This window comes from Protopterus annectens, chromosome 2.part1 (assembly GCF_019279795.1).
Source record: "Protopterus annectens isolate FY-2018-M chromosome 2.part1, PAN1.0, whole genome shotgun sequence".
Classification (NCBI taxonomy): Eukaryota; Metazoa; Chordata; order Ceratodontiformes; family Protopteridae; genus Protopterus; species Protopterus annectens.
Window position 1 is genome coordinate 1804890301 of NC_056729.1, and position 13719 is coordinate 1804904019.

Genomic DNA, 13719 nt, shown 5'->3' on the forward strand with positions numbered 1-13719 from the left:
TACATAATCACGTATTGTCCAAAAGCATGCAAATATGCAAACAGATTGACTAAATCACTTTACAGATAAACTGAAAGGTGTCTGGAAATAGTGAGATTTTTATGTTCCCTCCTCCAGACTGGTGCCCCCAACAGTGAGATCCTCAGAGTAGCTGGGGCAGGGTCTCCAGGTACCCTATAAACAGTAGGGATAACAATGGGTACTTCTGATAAGCCCCCTTTCCAAGCTGAAACACTGTGATAATTGAACTCCCACATTTACCTTTGCCTCAATGCTCCAGTAAATGGACTTATATAAGATGAGAAAAAACACAACTCCTGGAATAAAAATAACCAGGCTTCTAATTTATTTTATCAAATTCTTTTTTGGCATCCACATTAACTATGAATAGACATCTGTCTAATCTATTCACATCCTGTATCAATAACAACATTTTAATCATATTGATGAAAGTCTGATGATCCTAAACAAGACCACATTGATCCATATTGATCAGGTTGGGTATTAGAGAAGTCAATGTGGCCATTAATATCACCGTGAATGTCTTGCAGGCGTCACCCAAATATAGATATGTGGTGTACACAATGCTGTGATTTATGAATCCTTATCTTCATGAATTAACAAAATGACAGCTTACTTGCAACTTTCATGGACATCATCAGTCTGGATAATGTAAATGACCAGTTCAGGGAACCACAGCATTTCAGTGTCCTGCCTAGTGTGTGAAGCTTGATTGATAGGCCGTTACATCCTGGTGATTTGTCCCTATGCAGGAGTTTGTAACTCTTACTGCGTCTTTTGCTGTTATTAGGCCATCAAAGCTGGTCTTGATCAAGCCTAGGCAGTCTGAATGTCCAGAAGGAAAATCAGCTACCTCACCCATCTTACAACCATTGGTCATTCACATGATATACAGGGTCTTAAAAGAATACACAAATCTTACAAGATGACTTATGTTTCAGTCCAGAAAAATCATGTTGTATTTCATTGTCTCACTATAAATGCCTTCAGTTATTTCTGCCTTCATCTTACAGATAAAAGCATCTGAGCCAAGTGAGAATTCTTAAAATGTTCTATTTTCATGTACCTCATGGCAAAAATCAGTTTTCTGTTCAATTGTTTATTTTACCCACATTCTTCTCATCGCTATGTTAGCCTAATTTACAGGGGACTGTAATTCACACTGAACTACCTTTACTTATCATATTCACACCTATTCAAAGTTGCTCCTAATTATGTTTAGTACCAGTACCACAAACACGGTTCCCCTTATTACTTTCAGTAAAATCTTGTAACTTTTGCCACAGATGATCATATTATGAGGGAGATAAGATAAGAGTGAGTTTAACACATTGGAATAGCCTTATTATTTACCAGTTGGTCTTGCTTATATGAATGCATAATAGTAATGCAGAAGATAGTGCTGTTGCCTCACAGCAAGAGATTCCCTGGTTCGATTCCTGGCTGGGATGCCTTCTGTATGGAGTCTGTATGTCCTCCCTGTGTTTGTGTGGGTTTCCTCTGGGTGATCCAGTTTCCTCGCACATTCCAAACACATGTAGTAGGTGGATTGGACACTCTAAATTGGCCATAGGAGTGAGTGTGTGGTGTGAAATAATCTACTTCAGCAAGGTTAAACGCCCGGTAATGTAAACCTTGGCTTTAGATGATTATTCATAGGTTCATAGGTAGGTACAAGGCTATCGGCCCTGGGGCCTATACAAGCCCAGCCAAAAAGGTACCCTGGCTTTTGCCACCCAAGAAAATTATTTTCCTGTGCCACTGTTGAGCAGAGCCACAGAGGTGATCCCTGGGGTGAATTTCCTATCTCCCATCCAATCATCAAGATTTTTCTTGAAGAGTGCTAATGAGGAGCTTTGTTTGATATAGACAGGTAGTTTATTCCAGAGTATGGGAAGTCTCTGGGACAGGAATCTATCCCATGTTCTGTTTATTGTGGTGACAAGGTTTAGGTCCCTAGAGCATGTAGCTCGGAGGGATTGGGATTTCTTTAAGTGTAGCATGTCCAACAGCTTTGGGTTTGACATAGCTTTGTATGTTAGTCAGAGATCACCTTTGAGTAGGCGATATGTGATGGAGTAAAACTGGAGTTTTTTGAGACGGTCTGCATAGGGCATCTGTTTGAGGCCGGTAATCCTCTTTATGAGGTATTTCTGCAGCCTTTCCAGTTGTTGTAGATGTCTTGTGAGGTACATACCAAAAGGGGTGTTGTACTCTATAATGTGTCTAATGAGTGATGAGTAGAAGGGAACAATGACCTCTTTTTTTTGGATGAGAAACCTTTTGTGATGAGGTGTGCCGCATAGAAGGATTTCCTGACTACTGTGGTGATGTGATTATTAAAGGAGAGACTACTGTCCACCTGTGTCCCAAGGTCTCTTATCACACTTTTGGTGTTAAGTATACTACCGCCTATGTTGTAGTTCATGGGTACAGAGTTTTTACCAAAGGGGATGACAATGCATTTTTTGGCATTGAGCTTGAGGTCATGGCTTTGACACCAGGCATCTGTCTCAGTGAGGCCCTTTTGTATTATGTCCACATCGTTAGGAGTTTCAATTATGGCTCCTAGTTTGCAGTCATCTGCGAACTTCATTAGCCAAAGACCTTCTGTGTTAGTCTGTACTTCAGAGAAGTAGATACTAAACAGGAGAGGACCCAGGACTGAACCCTGTGGTACTCCACTTGTCAATGGTCTGAAGTCGGATTTTGAGTCTGCTACTTTAACAGTGTGGGTTCTGTCAGTTTCTGTTGAAATGACACTCCGAACCCATGAGAAAAAATGGGAAAAGGGGTTGTGGGTGGATGGAATCTATATTATGCCACTAGCTAAAAAAGGCGACTTTGATCATCAAGCATTGTGCAGCCTGGTTCCTGTCAGTGGCAGGTCACATGATGCTAGAAAAGATTTCTTCATGAATCCTATGGTAAGGCGTCAGAGTAGTGCCATTTTCAGTAAACTGTGAGTCATAGAAGTGATGTTTGCTCCTTGACAGTACAGCTGTCTTATTCTGTGGCACAGTTTCACTGCTGCTTTTGTATCCTTAGTGCTACATTATGGATCAAAGCACTTTACAGCATTCCTTTCTTTTTTACTCAGTTAAATGTAGTTATTGAAATTGTATGTATGCAATTTTGGCCCAAGGTCATATAAAATACAGATATACTGACAAATGCACTGATTTAAAAGAGCGTATTAACTACTGCCAGAAAAAAAGAGACTTCATAATGCTCACAGAGACAGTGTTTTTGTCCCCAAGCCACAATGCTGGCAGGCTAGCAATGGGATTATCTGTGGTGGACAAGTTGGATAAGTCAAAGTTTTTCAAGCAACACAACCTGGTGAACTTGTATGTTATCATAAGAAAGGGATATTTATCTCTCCCCCATATAACTTACTTATACATACTACCTCTATAGTTGTACAACTGTGGGAAACGAAAAACAGTCTTTAAGGTGATTTCAAACCATGAACTACGTCCCCACAATGTTTGCAGACGGCCTGCTTGAGATGGGTATATTGAGACAGTTTAAGAATTGCCTCAGGCTGTCTAGTGATCATCTTTTACTCAAACAGCATAATGCAGTGTACATATATAATGCTGTCGGTGGCAAAAATTTCACACCCTCAATAATCGCAGACAACAAAATTGTCAACGGTACACCACCCACCACATCTCACCAAGGCAGTCTCAATACTGTCTTGTGCTGAGGTTCTAAAGACTATCTCACCTAAACCTCAAAGACATCCAAAATGCAACACAGGCACAAAGCACACTCAGCCAGTTAAGCCCACCACCACATGTAGCACATGAAGTCCCAAGGTCATGGATGCTGTGCACTTAAGGGAGGCATCAACCCAAACAAACATTCTATTAACAGGCGACTCTATTGTGAGACATATAGATGTACATCTTAACAGGCACAGCAAGGAAAGAGCGATGGCTAGTTACTAGGCTGGTGGCAGGATCCATCAGATCATGAATGCACTTAAGTCCTTGAACAACAAATTTGACCAAGGCTTGACTCTATCAGAGTACATGTGGGTGGCAATGACTTGAGATACACCCCTCTTAATGACATATGAAGAGAAACATGATGGAGTTCTCAAACTATGCATCCCAGGCAGGTAAGAGCCTTGCATTCCACCTTCTCCATGGATGATGTCACAATATGAACAAAAAATATCTGACCAATAAGTGTCTATGTTTCTGGTATCATTTGAAGGGGGCCCAATATTTGTCAGCCTAGGAAGATATGATCAACAGACCACACTGCTTTACTGGGAATGGCTTGCATCTGTCCCATTTAGGGTTTCTATTATTGTCACAAACACACACTACCATTTTTAGCAAATGCCAACCTGATAAACTTACTAACATAATGAAGCAAGCAGAGGGAAATATGGAGGTGTTACTAGTCAATGCTTGGAGCCTAACAAGAAACTCCACTATCTACAAGCCCTACCTACCCTGCAGCATGTAGATGTCTTTGGAGTGAGTGACACATGGCTGTGCAGGTCTGTATCACTAGCAGCTCCTTGTACCTACCCTGCAGCATGTAGATGTCTTTGGAGTGAGTGACACATGGCTGTGCAGGTTTGTATCACTAGCAGCTCCTTGTACCTACCCTGCAACATGTAGATGTCTTTGGAGTGAGTGACACATGGCTGTGCAGATTTGTATCACTAGCAGCTCCTTGTACCTACCCTGCAGCATGTAGATGTCTTTGGAGTGAGTGACACATGGCTGTGCAAGTCTGTATCACAAGCAGCTCCTTGACTACTCCTACAGAACAACCTTCTATCTAACTCACAACACAGTTTCTGTCCCAAGAACAGCACCAATACTGCCCTCTTAGCTTTCACCAGCACTGTAAACCTCCTAAAAAATGAATGCTGTCTGGTCTCATCTGTCTTTCTCGACAAGTCCAAAGTTTTTGACATGGTAGCCCATCAAATTCTTCTGAACAAGCTAGCCAAATACAACCTCAGCATAGCATATCTAACCTGGTTTCACAGTTGTCTATCAAACTACCAACAGTCTACCAACTGCAAAAAAAACCTCTCCCCCCTATTAACAATCTCTGTCGGAGTACCCCAATGGTCCATCCTCAGACCCCTACTATTTATCATATTTACCAATAGCCTCACTAGCTTCACACAATTTGCCTTCATAGTACAGTATGCTGATGACACCTCCCTCATCTGTTCTGCCATTACACCCCAGGATCTAGAAGGAAAAACTCAGAATGCCCTCCAAAACATCAAAAAATATCTATCCAACCATCAACTAATACTCAACCTAAATAAAACCAAACTTATAATCTTTGGTAACAGCAGAACTAAAAATAACCCACCTTCAATTACTATCTTTCCTCTAATGACACAAAAATTGAATCAGTCAGCCATGCAAAACTCTAGGGGTAACAACAAATGATTGTCTGAAATTTGGCAAACATATATCCCTAACAGTCAAAAAGGTTCACTCCAAACTTAACTCACACTACAGGGCTAAACCCTTCCTCACCATCAGTGCTAGATTAGCCACAGCCAGATCCCACCTTCTATCAACCCTACTCTACTGTTCCCAAATCCTTACCAATCTGTGCAAAACCGACTTAAACAATTTAGAAGTCTGCTATAACAAAATGAGCTAAGTTTGCTGCTAATATAGCCCATAAAACGCATCACTGTCATGCCCTACAACAACTCAACTGGATCAAACTACCTAGCCTATTATCACTCAACCAACTTACCACTGCCAATAGTATCATACACAAACCCAAAACTGCCCTGCTGTCTTTGACCTAGTCTAACTAATCTCCAACCAAGGAACCCTCAGATCATCTGACAAACTAATCCTAAAAGTAACCAAATCTCACAAATACTATGCTGACTCTCTCTACTCCAATAAAATCGACAAAACCTGGAACTCTCTCCCATAACGCATCCTGCTAAACCCAGACAGATACAAATTTAAACTATTCCTAAAAGAACACTTTACTAAATACTGACTTTGCTCCTGTACTGTCTCTGGAATAACTGCTTTACCCACTATTACCTCAAGTAATAGTGGTTGCAACTTGCGAGGTTTTTGCACTAGTATACAGCTCAGCAAGCTCCTGTCTGGTGCCCTGCAGAGTTCTACAGCAAAAGAGAGACAAAAGAGAGACTTTGGAGTGATTAAGTATCATTTTTCTGCATTTTCTTGCTGCCGTTAGCCAATTCCACCTAAAACAGCAATTTTCTAGAGTTTCTGTAATTTAAAAAGCTTGTTTCAGCTACATATTGTACATATTTTACTGCCTGCACTTTAACAAAGTTGTTTTTGTGTTTAAATTACCTGTTTAACTGTTGTAGGCTACACACTCAAGTGTGATAGCCATTTCTGTGCATTTAAAGTGTTTTTTTGATTGTATCTGTTTTATTTTCTGAAAAAAAACAAAACAAAAAAAAAATATATATATATATATATATATATATATATATATATATATACTTGTTTTCCTGCCTTTCTAAGCTAGTATAGTCCAGGTTTCAGGTTAGTGCTGAATTCAGGGCTGTGTTACAAGTTTCTGTATTTGCCCATACCTTACTTGGATAGAAAGACGTTTCTCTATTCACTGTGAGAGAGGGAGCTTTGAGCAGCCTGTCTGTCCCTGGAGGAGGGGTTTCAGCCCAGAAATTAGTAGTTTATTGGCCATTTTGGGCAAATTCCTATCTCTTTCATTTCCCTGCTATAAAACCTGCATTTGCACGGTTTTGCGCACCGGACAGCACCGGTTAGCTAGGGTATAACTATTCCCGGCTCCACAAAGTGTACTCTTCAATTTTTCCCTTGGAACTAGACAAACTTTCAACTTAAGCACTCAAACCATTCACTTCTCATCCGGGCACTTGCTCAAATCTCATAGCAAGCACTAATAAACCTTAGCACTAGACCCCCCCTATACTGTAGAGAAGGACAAGGCTCTCTATTCGATCTTACCAGCCAATCAGTAAAACAGTTCACTGTACCTATACAGGCATGTCCAAAGGGCAGTTTCAGGTGTACTCTCCAGTCCATCTGGTGAATCTGGGCATTTTGAGGCAATGTTACAATTGCCTCATGTACACAGACAACCCTCTCCTCCTTCCACCAAACACTAATACATGCAAGAGATGCAATTATACAGCCAAACTGGAGGCTAAACTCTCTCAACCCAAGACTGGACCAGGTAGTCAAGAAGAGAAGGGAATTACTTGAATCACACCACCAGTCTCACATAGACCTATGAAACCAGCACCAGCAAAAAACACACATAAATGCACGAAAATATACTTGGAGGCTCTAAATAAAAATTTGCAAAAGCAACAGAGACCTCCAAAGCAGACATCCAAGCAACCTCCACCCCTTAACAGAAACTATGAAACACATACCTCACAAAACCAGTGTGCCACGCAATCACAGCCCTTAAGGCAAAATAACATACCCAACATACTAGCAATAGGTGACTCTATAGGCTAGTTACTAGGCTGGTGGCAGGATCCATCAGATCATGAATGCACTTAAGTCCTTGAACAACAAATTTGACCAAGGCTTGACTCTATCAGAGTACATGTGGGTGGCAATGACTTGAGATACACCCCTCTTAAATACATATGAAGAGAGACATGATGGAGTTCTCAAACTATGCATCCCAGGCAGGTAAGAGCCTTACATTTCACCTTCTCCATGGATGATGTCACAATATGAACAAAAAATATCTGACCAATAAGTGTCTACATTTCTGGTATCATTTGAAGGGGGCCCAATATTTATCAGCCTAGGAAGATATGATCAACAGACCACACTGCTTTACCAGGAATGGCCTGCATCTATCCCATTTAGGGTTTCTATTATTGTCACAAACACACACTACCATTTTTAGCAAATGCCAACCTGATAAACTTACTAACATAATGAAGCAAGCAGAGGGAAATATGAAGGTGTTACTAGTCAATGCTTGGAGCCTAACAAGAAACTCCACTATCTACAAGCCCTACCTACCCTGCAGCATGTAGATGTCTTTGGAGTGAGTGACACATGGCTGTGCAGGTCTGTATCACTAGCAGCTCCTTGTACCTACCCTGCAGCATGTAGATGTCCTTGGAGTGAGTGACACATGGCTGTGCAGGTTTGTATCACTAGCAGCTCCTTGTACCTACCCTGCAACATGTAGATGTCTTTGGAGTGAGTGACACATGGCTGTGCAGATTTGTATCACTAGCAGCTCCTTGTACCTACCCTGCAGCATGTAGATGTCTTTGGAGTGAGTGACACATGGCTGTGCAAGTCTGTATCACAAGCAGCTCCTTGACTACTCCTACAGAACAACCTTCTATCTAACTCACAACACAGTTTCTGTCCCAAGAACAGCACCAATACTGCCCTCTTAGCTTTCACCAGCACTGTAAACCTCCTAAAAAATGAATGCCGACTGGTCTCATCTGTCTTTCTCGACATGTCCAAAGTTTTTGACATGGTAGCCCATCAAATTCTTCTGAACAAGCTAGCCAAATACAACCTCAGCATAGCATATCTAACCTGGTTTCACAGTTGTCTATCAAACTACCAACAGTCTACCAACTGCAAAAAAAACCCTCTCCCCCCTATTAACAATCTCTGTCGGAGTACCCCAATGGTCCATCCTCAGATCCCTACTATTTATCATATTTACCAATAGCCTCACTAGCTTCACACAATTTGCCTTCATAGTACAATATGCTGATGACACCTCCCTCATCTGTTCTGCCATTACACCCCAGGATCTAGAAGGAAAAACTCAGAATGCCCTCCAAAACATCAAAAAATATCTATCCAACCATCAACTAATACTCAACCTAAATAAAACCAAACTTATAATCTTTGGTAACAGCAGAACTAAAAATAACCCACCTTCAATTACTATCTTTCCTCTAATGACACAAAAATTGAATCAGTCAGCCATGCAAAACTCTAGGGGTAACAACAAATGATTGTCTGAAATTTGGCAAACATATATCCCTAACAGTCAAAAAGGTTCACTCCAAACTTAACTCACACTACAGGGCTAAACCCTTCCTCACCATCAGTGCTAGATTAGCCACAGCCAGATCCCACCTTCTATCAACCCTACTCTACTGTTCCCAAATCCTTACCAATCTGTGCAAAACCGACTTAAACAATTTAGAAGTCTGCTATAACAAAATGAGCTAAGTTTGCTGCTAATATAGCCCATAAAACGCATCACTGTCATGCCCTACAACAACTCAACTGGATCAAACTACCTAGCCTATTATCACTCAACCAACTTACCACTGCCAATAGTATCATACACAAACCCAAAAACTGCCCTGCTGTCTTTGACCTAGTCTAACTAATCTCCAACCAAGGAACCCTCAGATCATCTGACAAACTAATCCTAAAAGTAACCAAATCTCACAAATACTATGCTGACTCTCTCTACTCCAATAAAATCGACAAAACCTGGAACTCTCTCCCATAACGCATCCTGCTAAACCCAGACAGATACAAATTTAAACTATTCCTAAAAGAACACTTTACTAAATACTGACTTTGCTCCTGTACTGTCTCTGGAATAACTGCTTTACCCACTATTACCTCAAGTAATAGTGGTTGCAACTTGCGAGGTTTTTGCACTAGTATACAGCTCAGCAAGCTCCTGTCTGGTGCCCTGCAGAGTTCTACAGCAGGAGAGAGACAAAAGAGAGACTTTGGAGTGATTAAGTATCATTTTTCTGCATTTTCTTGCTGCCGTTAGCCAATTCCACCTAAAACAGCAATTTTCTAGAGTTTCTGTAATTTAAAAAGCTTGTTTCAGCTACATATTGTACATATTTTACTGCCTGCACTTTAACAAAGTTGTTTTTGTGTTTAAATTACCTGTTTAACTGTTGTAGGCTACACACTCAAGTGTGGTAGCCATTTCTGTGCATTTAAAGTGTTTTTTTGATTGTATCTGTTTTATTTTCTGAAAAAAAACAAACAAAAAAATATATATATATATACTTGTTTTCCTGCCTTTCTAAGCTAGTATAGTCCAGGTTTCAGGTTAGTGCTGAATTCAGGGCTGTGTTACAAGTTTCTGTATTTGCCCATACCTTACTTGGATAGAAAGACGTTTCTCTATTCACTGTGAGAGAGGGAGCTTTGAGCAGCCTGTCTGTCCCTGGAGGAGGGGTTTCAGCCCAGAAATTAGTAGTTTATTGGCCATTTTGGGCAAATTCCTATCTCTTTCATTTCCCTGCTATAAAACCTGCATTTGCACGGTTTTGCGCACCGGACAGCACCGGTTAGCTAGGGTATAACTATTCCCGGCTCCACAAAGTGTACTCTTCAATTTTTCCCTTGGAACTAGACAAACTTTCAACTTAAGCACTCAAACCATTCACTTCTCATCCGGGCACTTGCTCAAATCTCATAGCAAGCACTAATAAACCTTAGCACTAGACCCCCCCTATACTGTAGAGAAGGACAAGGCTCTCTATTCGATCTTACCAGCCAATCAGTAAAACAGTTCACTGTACCTATACAGGCATGTCCAAAGGGCAGTTTCAGGTGTACTCTCCAGTCCATCTGGTGAATCTGGGCATTTTGAGGCAATGTTACAATTGCCTCATGTACACAGACAACCCTCTCCTCCTTCCACCAAACACTAATACATGCAAGAGATGCAATTATACAGCCAAACTGGAGGCTAAACTCTCTCAACCCAAGACTGGACCAGGTAGTCAAGAAGAGAAGGGAATTACTTGAATCACACCACCAGTCTCACATAGACCTATGAAACCAGCACCAGCAAAAAACACACATAAATGCACGAAAATATACTTGGAGGCTCTAAATAAAAATTTGCAAAAGCAACAGAGACCTCCAAAGCAGACATCCAAGCAACCTCCACCCCTTAACAGAAACCATGAAACACATACCTCACAAAACCAGTGTGCCACGCAATCACAGCCCTTAAGGCAAAATAACATACCCAACATACTAGCAATAGGTGACTCTATAGTCAGGCACACTGACGTCCCACTCACTTGGCTGAACGAGGAGAAGGTTACTGTTAGCTGCCTGTCGAGTGCCAGGATCTGCCACATAACACAAGCACTCAGGTCACTCCAGAACAAGTACAAATATGACTCTGTCATTGTCCATGTTGGTGTGAATGACCTGAGCCGTACCTCCCTGGACTACATGAAAAGAGACATGGAGGAGCTCTCTGATCAAGTAGCCCAAGCTGGTATGACCCTGACCCAGAGTAGCATCCTGCCCTCACCAAGAATGATACCACGTTATAGACAAAACATTATCAATTTCAACAATTGGCTAAGCTTCTGGTGTCATTCAAAGGGGATCCAGTGTCTGTCAGCCTGGGATGACATGCTTGACAAGTCACGCTGCTTCACTAGAGATGGCTTGCACCTGTCACCCTTAGGCTTTCGAATACTGGCCAAGGCTCTTGCCACCCCCATAGTGCATTTTTCAGGCAAGGCTCAAAAGACAAACCCACCACTGTAAATAACATAAGTAACAAAAAACTGAGGGTAATGCTACTCAATGCCAGAAGTCTAAACCTCAAAATGCACACACTCGAGGCACTCCTCAGTATGGAGAAAATCGATATATGTGCAGTAACAGAAACCTGGTTTAAGGGTCCAGAGAGCACCCCAGCACTACCAAGCTATGACTCATACCATACATTTTGGCCACAAAACCGGGACAGAAATACAAAAGGCGGGGGAGTATCCATATTCATCAAGGGTACCCACACCTCCAGGTTAGTGGCACAGCACAATGCTTCAGAGATTATCCAAGTGCAACTAACAACGGGCAAAACTGCTACTCAAATTATAGCTTGCTACAGATCACCCACCATGTCCCAGGACCCCCACTCTGCATGCCTGGAAACACTTGGAAACATAAAGGTTCTACCAAACACCCTGATATTGGGTGATTTCAATTACCTGAACTACTCAAGTACAAACTCCCTTGCCCACCATTTCCTAGAATTTATAAACTCAAACACCCTGGATCAGCTAGTCAACACCCCCACCAGAGGTGACAACATATTGGACCTTGTCATCACCAACAAGGGCAACCGGTGTTCCATACCAGACATCAACCCCTCGTTGGTTATAACCTAATCACTCTGGATATCCACATTCCGCCACCACCCCCGGTCAAAGAAACCACCATGAAAAACTTTTCAAAAGCAAACTTCACATTACTTAAGACCGAGGTGGGAAGTTTCAAAGCCCCCATGCTAAAGGATAATGCTGTCCAAGCTGCAAAATGCCTACTTGGGATAGCACTTTACGGGCACCTACAAGAATGCATAGATCATGCTATCCCAAACAAAACCAAGACTCACTCCTCCAAGAAAAGGAAACCAGTCTGGTGGACCCCTGCCATAAACAAGCTATACAATAGAAGGAGGAAACTAGTACAGAAAAGAGTAAAATCCCAAGAAGGGAAGACATCCCTGATCAGTATCAGCAAGAAACTATGTTCGCTCATAAAATCATCCAAGGCTAGCTTCAAAACAAAATTGCCATGGACTCCAAAGATAACCACAAGGCATTCTTTAGCTATGTCAAGAATCTAAGTGGCAATTCTCAGGTCTGCTCGGAGTTAGTGCAGAATGGCACAAAATACACTGAACCGACTGATATAGCCAACATCCTGGCAGACAGGTTCAGTGCAAACTTCACCCCTGTCTCACCCCCAAAAGGGCCCATAACTATACCAGAAGAATATAGTGCCCCTGAAATCACAGACACTCAGGTTAAAACAGCCCTCTCCAAAGCCAAAAACACAGCATCAATGGGACCAGACGATGTCCCAGGCTGCGTCCTACATGAGCTCAAAGATGAACTAACCCCTCCCCTAAACACACTGTTTAAACTCAGCCTCTCCACAGGCTATGTGCCCATAGAGTGGCGCACAGCAAAGGTTATTCTGTTCCACAATGGTGGAGCCACAACGGACCCCGGGTACTATCACCCTATAAGCCTGACCAGCTTGGTCTGCAAAGCTATGGCGTGCATCATCATGGATCTCATTAACAGAGACATTGGGAACCTCCAAACACTGGACCCTACACAGTTCATCTTTGTTAAGGGCAGATCATGCCTCCTAAACCTGGTGGACTTCTTTGAGACAGTTGCCAAGGCTATAGACAAAGGAAAGATGGTCCACACAGCCTAGCTAGACCTTGCAAAGGCCTTCAACACCATTCCCCACTCAGGTATTATAGACAAGCTCACCAGCCTGAACATAAACCCCTACATCATGAGATGGGTTGCTGACTGGCTCACGGACAGCACCCACATGGTAAGAATTGCGGGAGCTAGGTCTGACTCTAAACCGGTTAAAAGTGTCATTCCTCAGGGCTCAGTCCTAGGACCCCTCCTGTTCGGCATAAACTTCTCAGAGGTACAGGCAAGCACAGGAGGACTATGGCTGAACAAGTCCGCAGATGACTGCAAACTAGGGGCTATAATTGACTCTCTGGCTGACACAGACATCCTCCAAAAGGGTCTCACTGAGACAGATACCCGGTGTCAAAACCATGGCCTCAAGCGAAATGCCAAAAAGTGCATAGTCACCCCCTTCGGAAAAAGCAAAGTACCCACAAACTCTCACATAGGTGGTAGCCCCCTAAATATGGAAGATG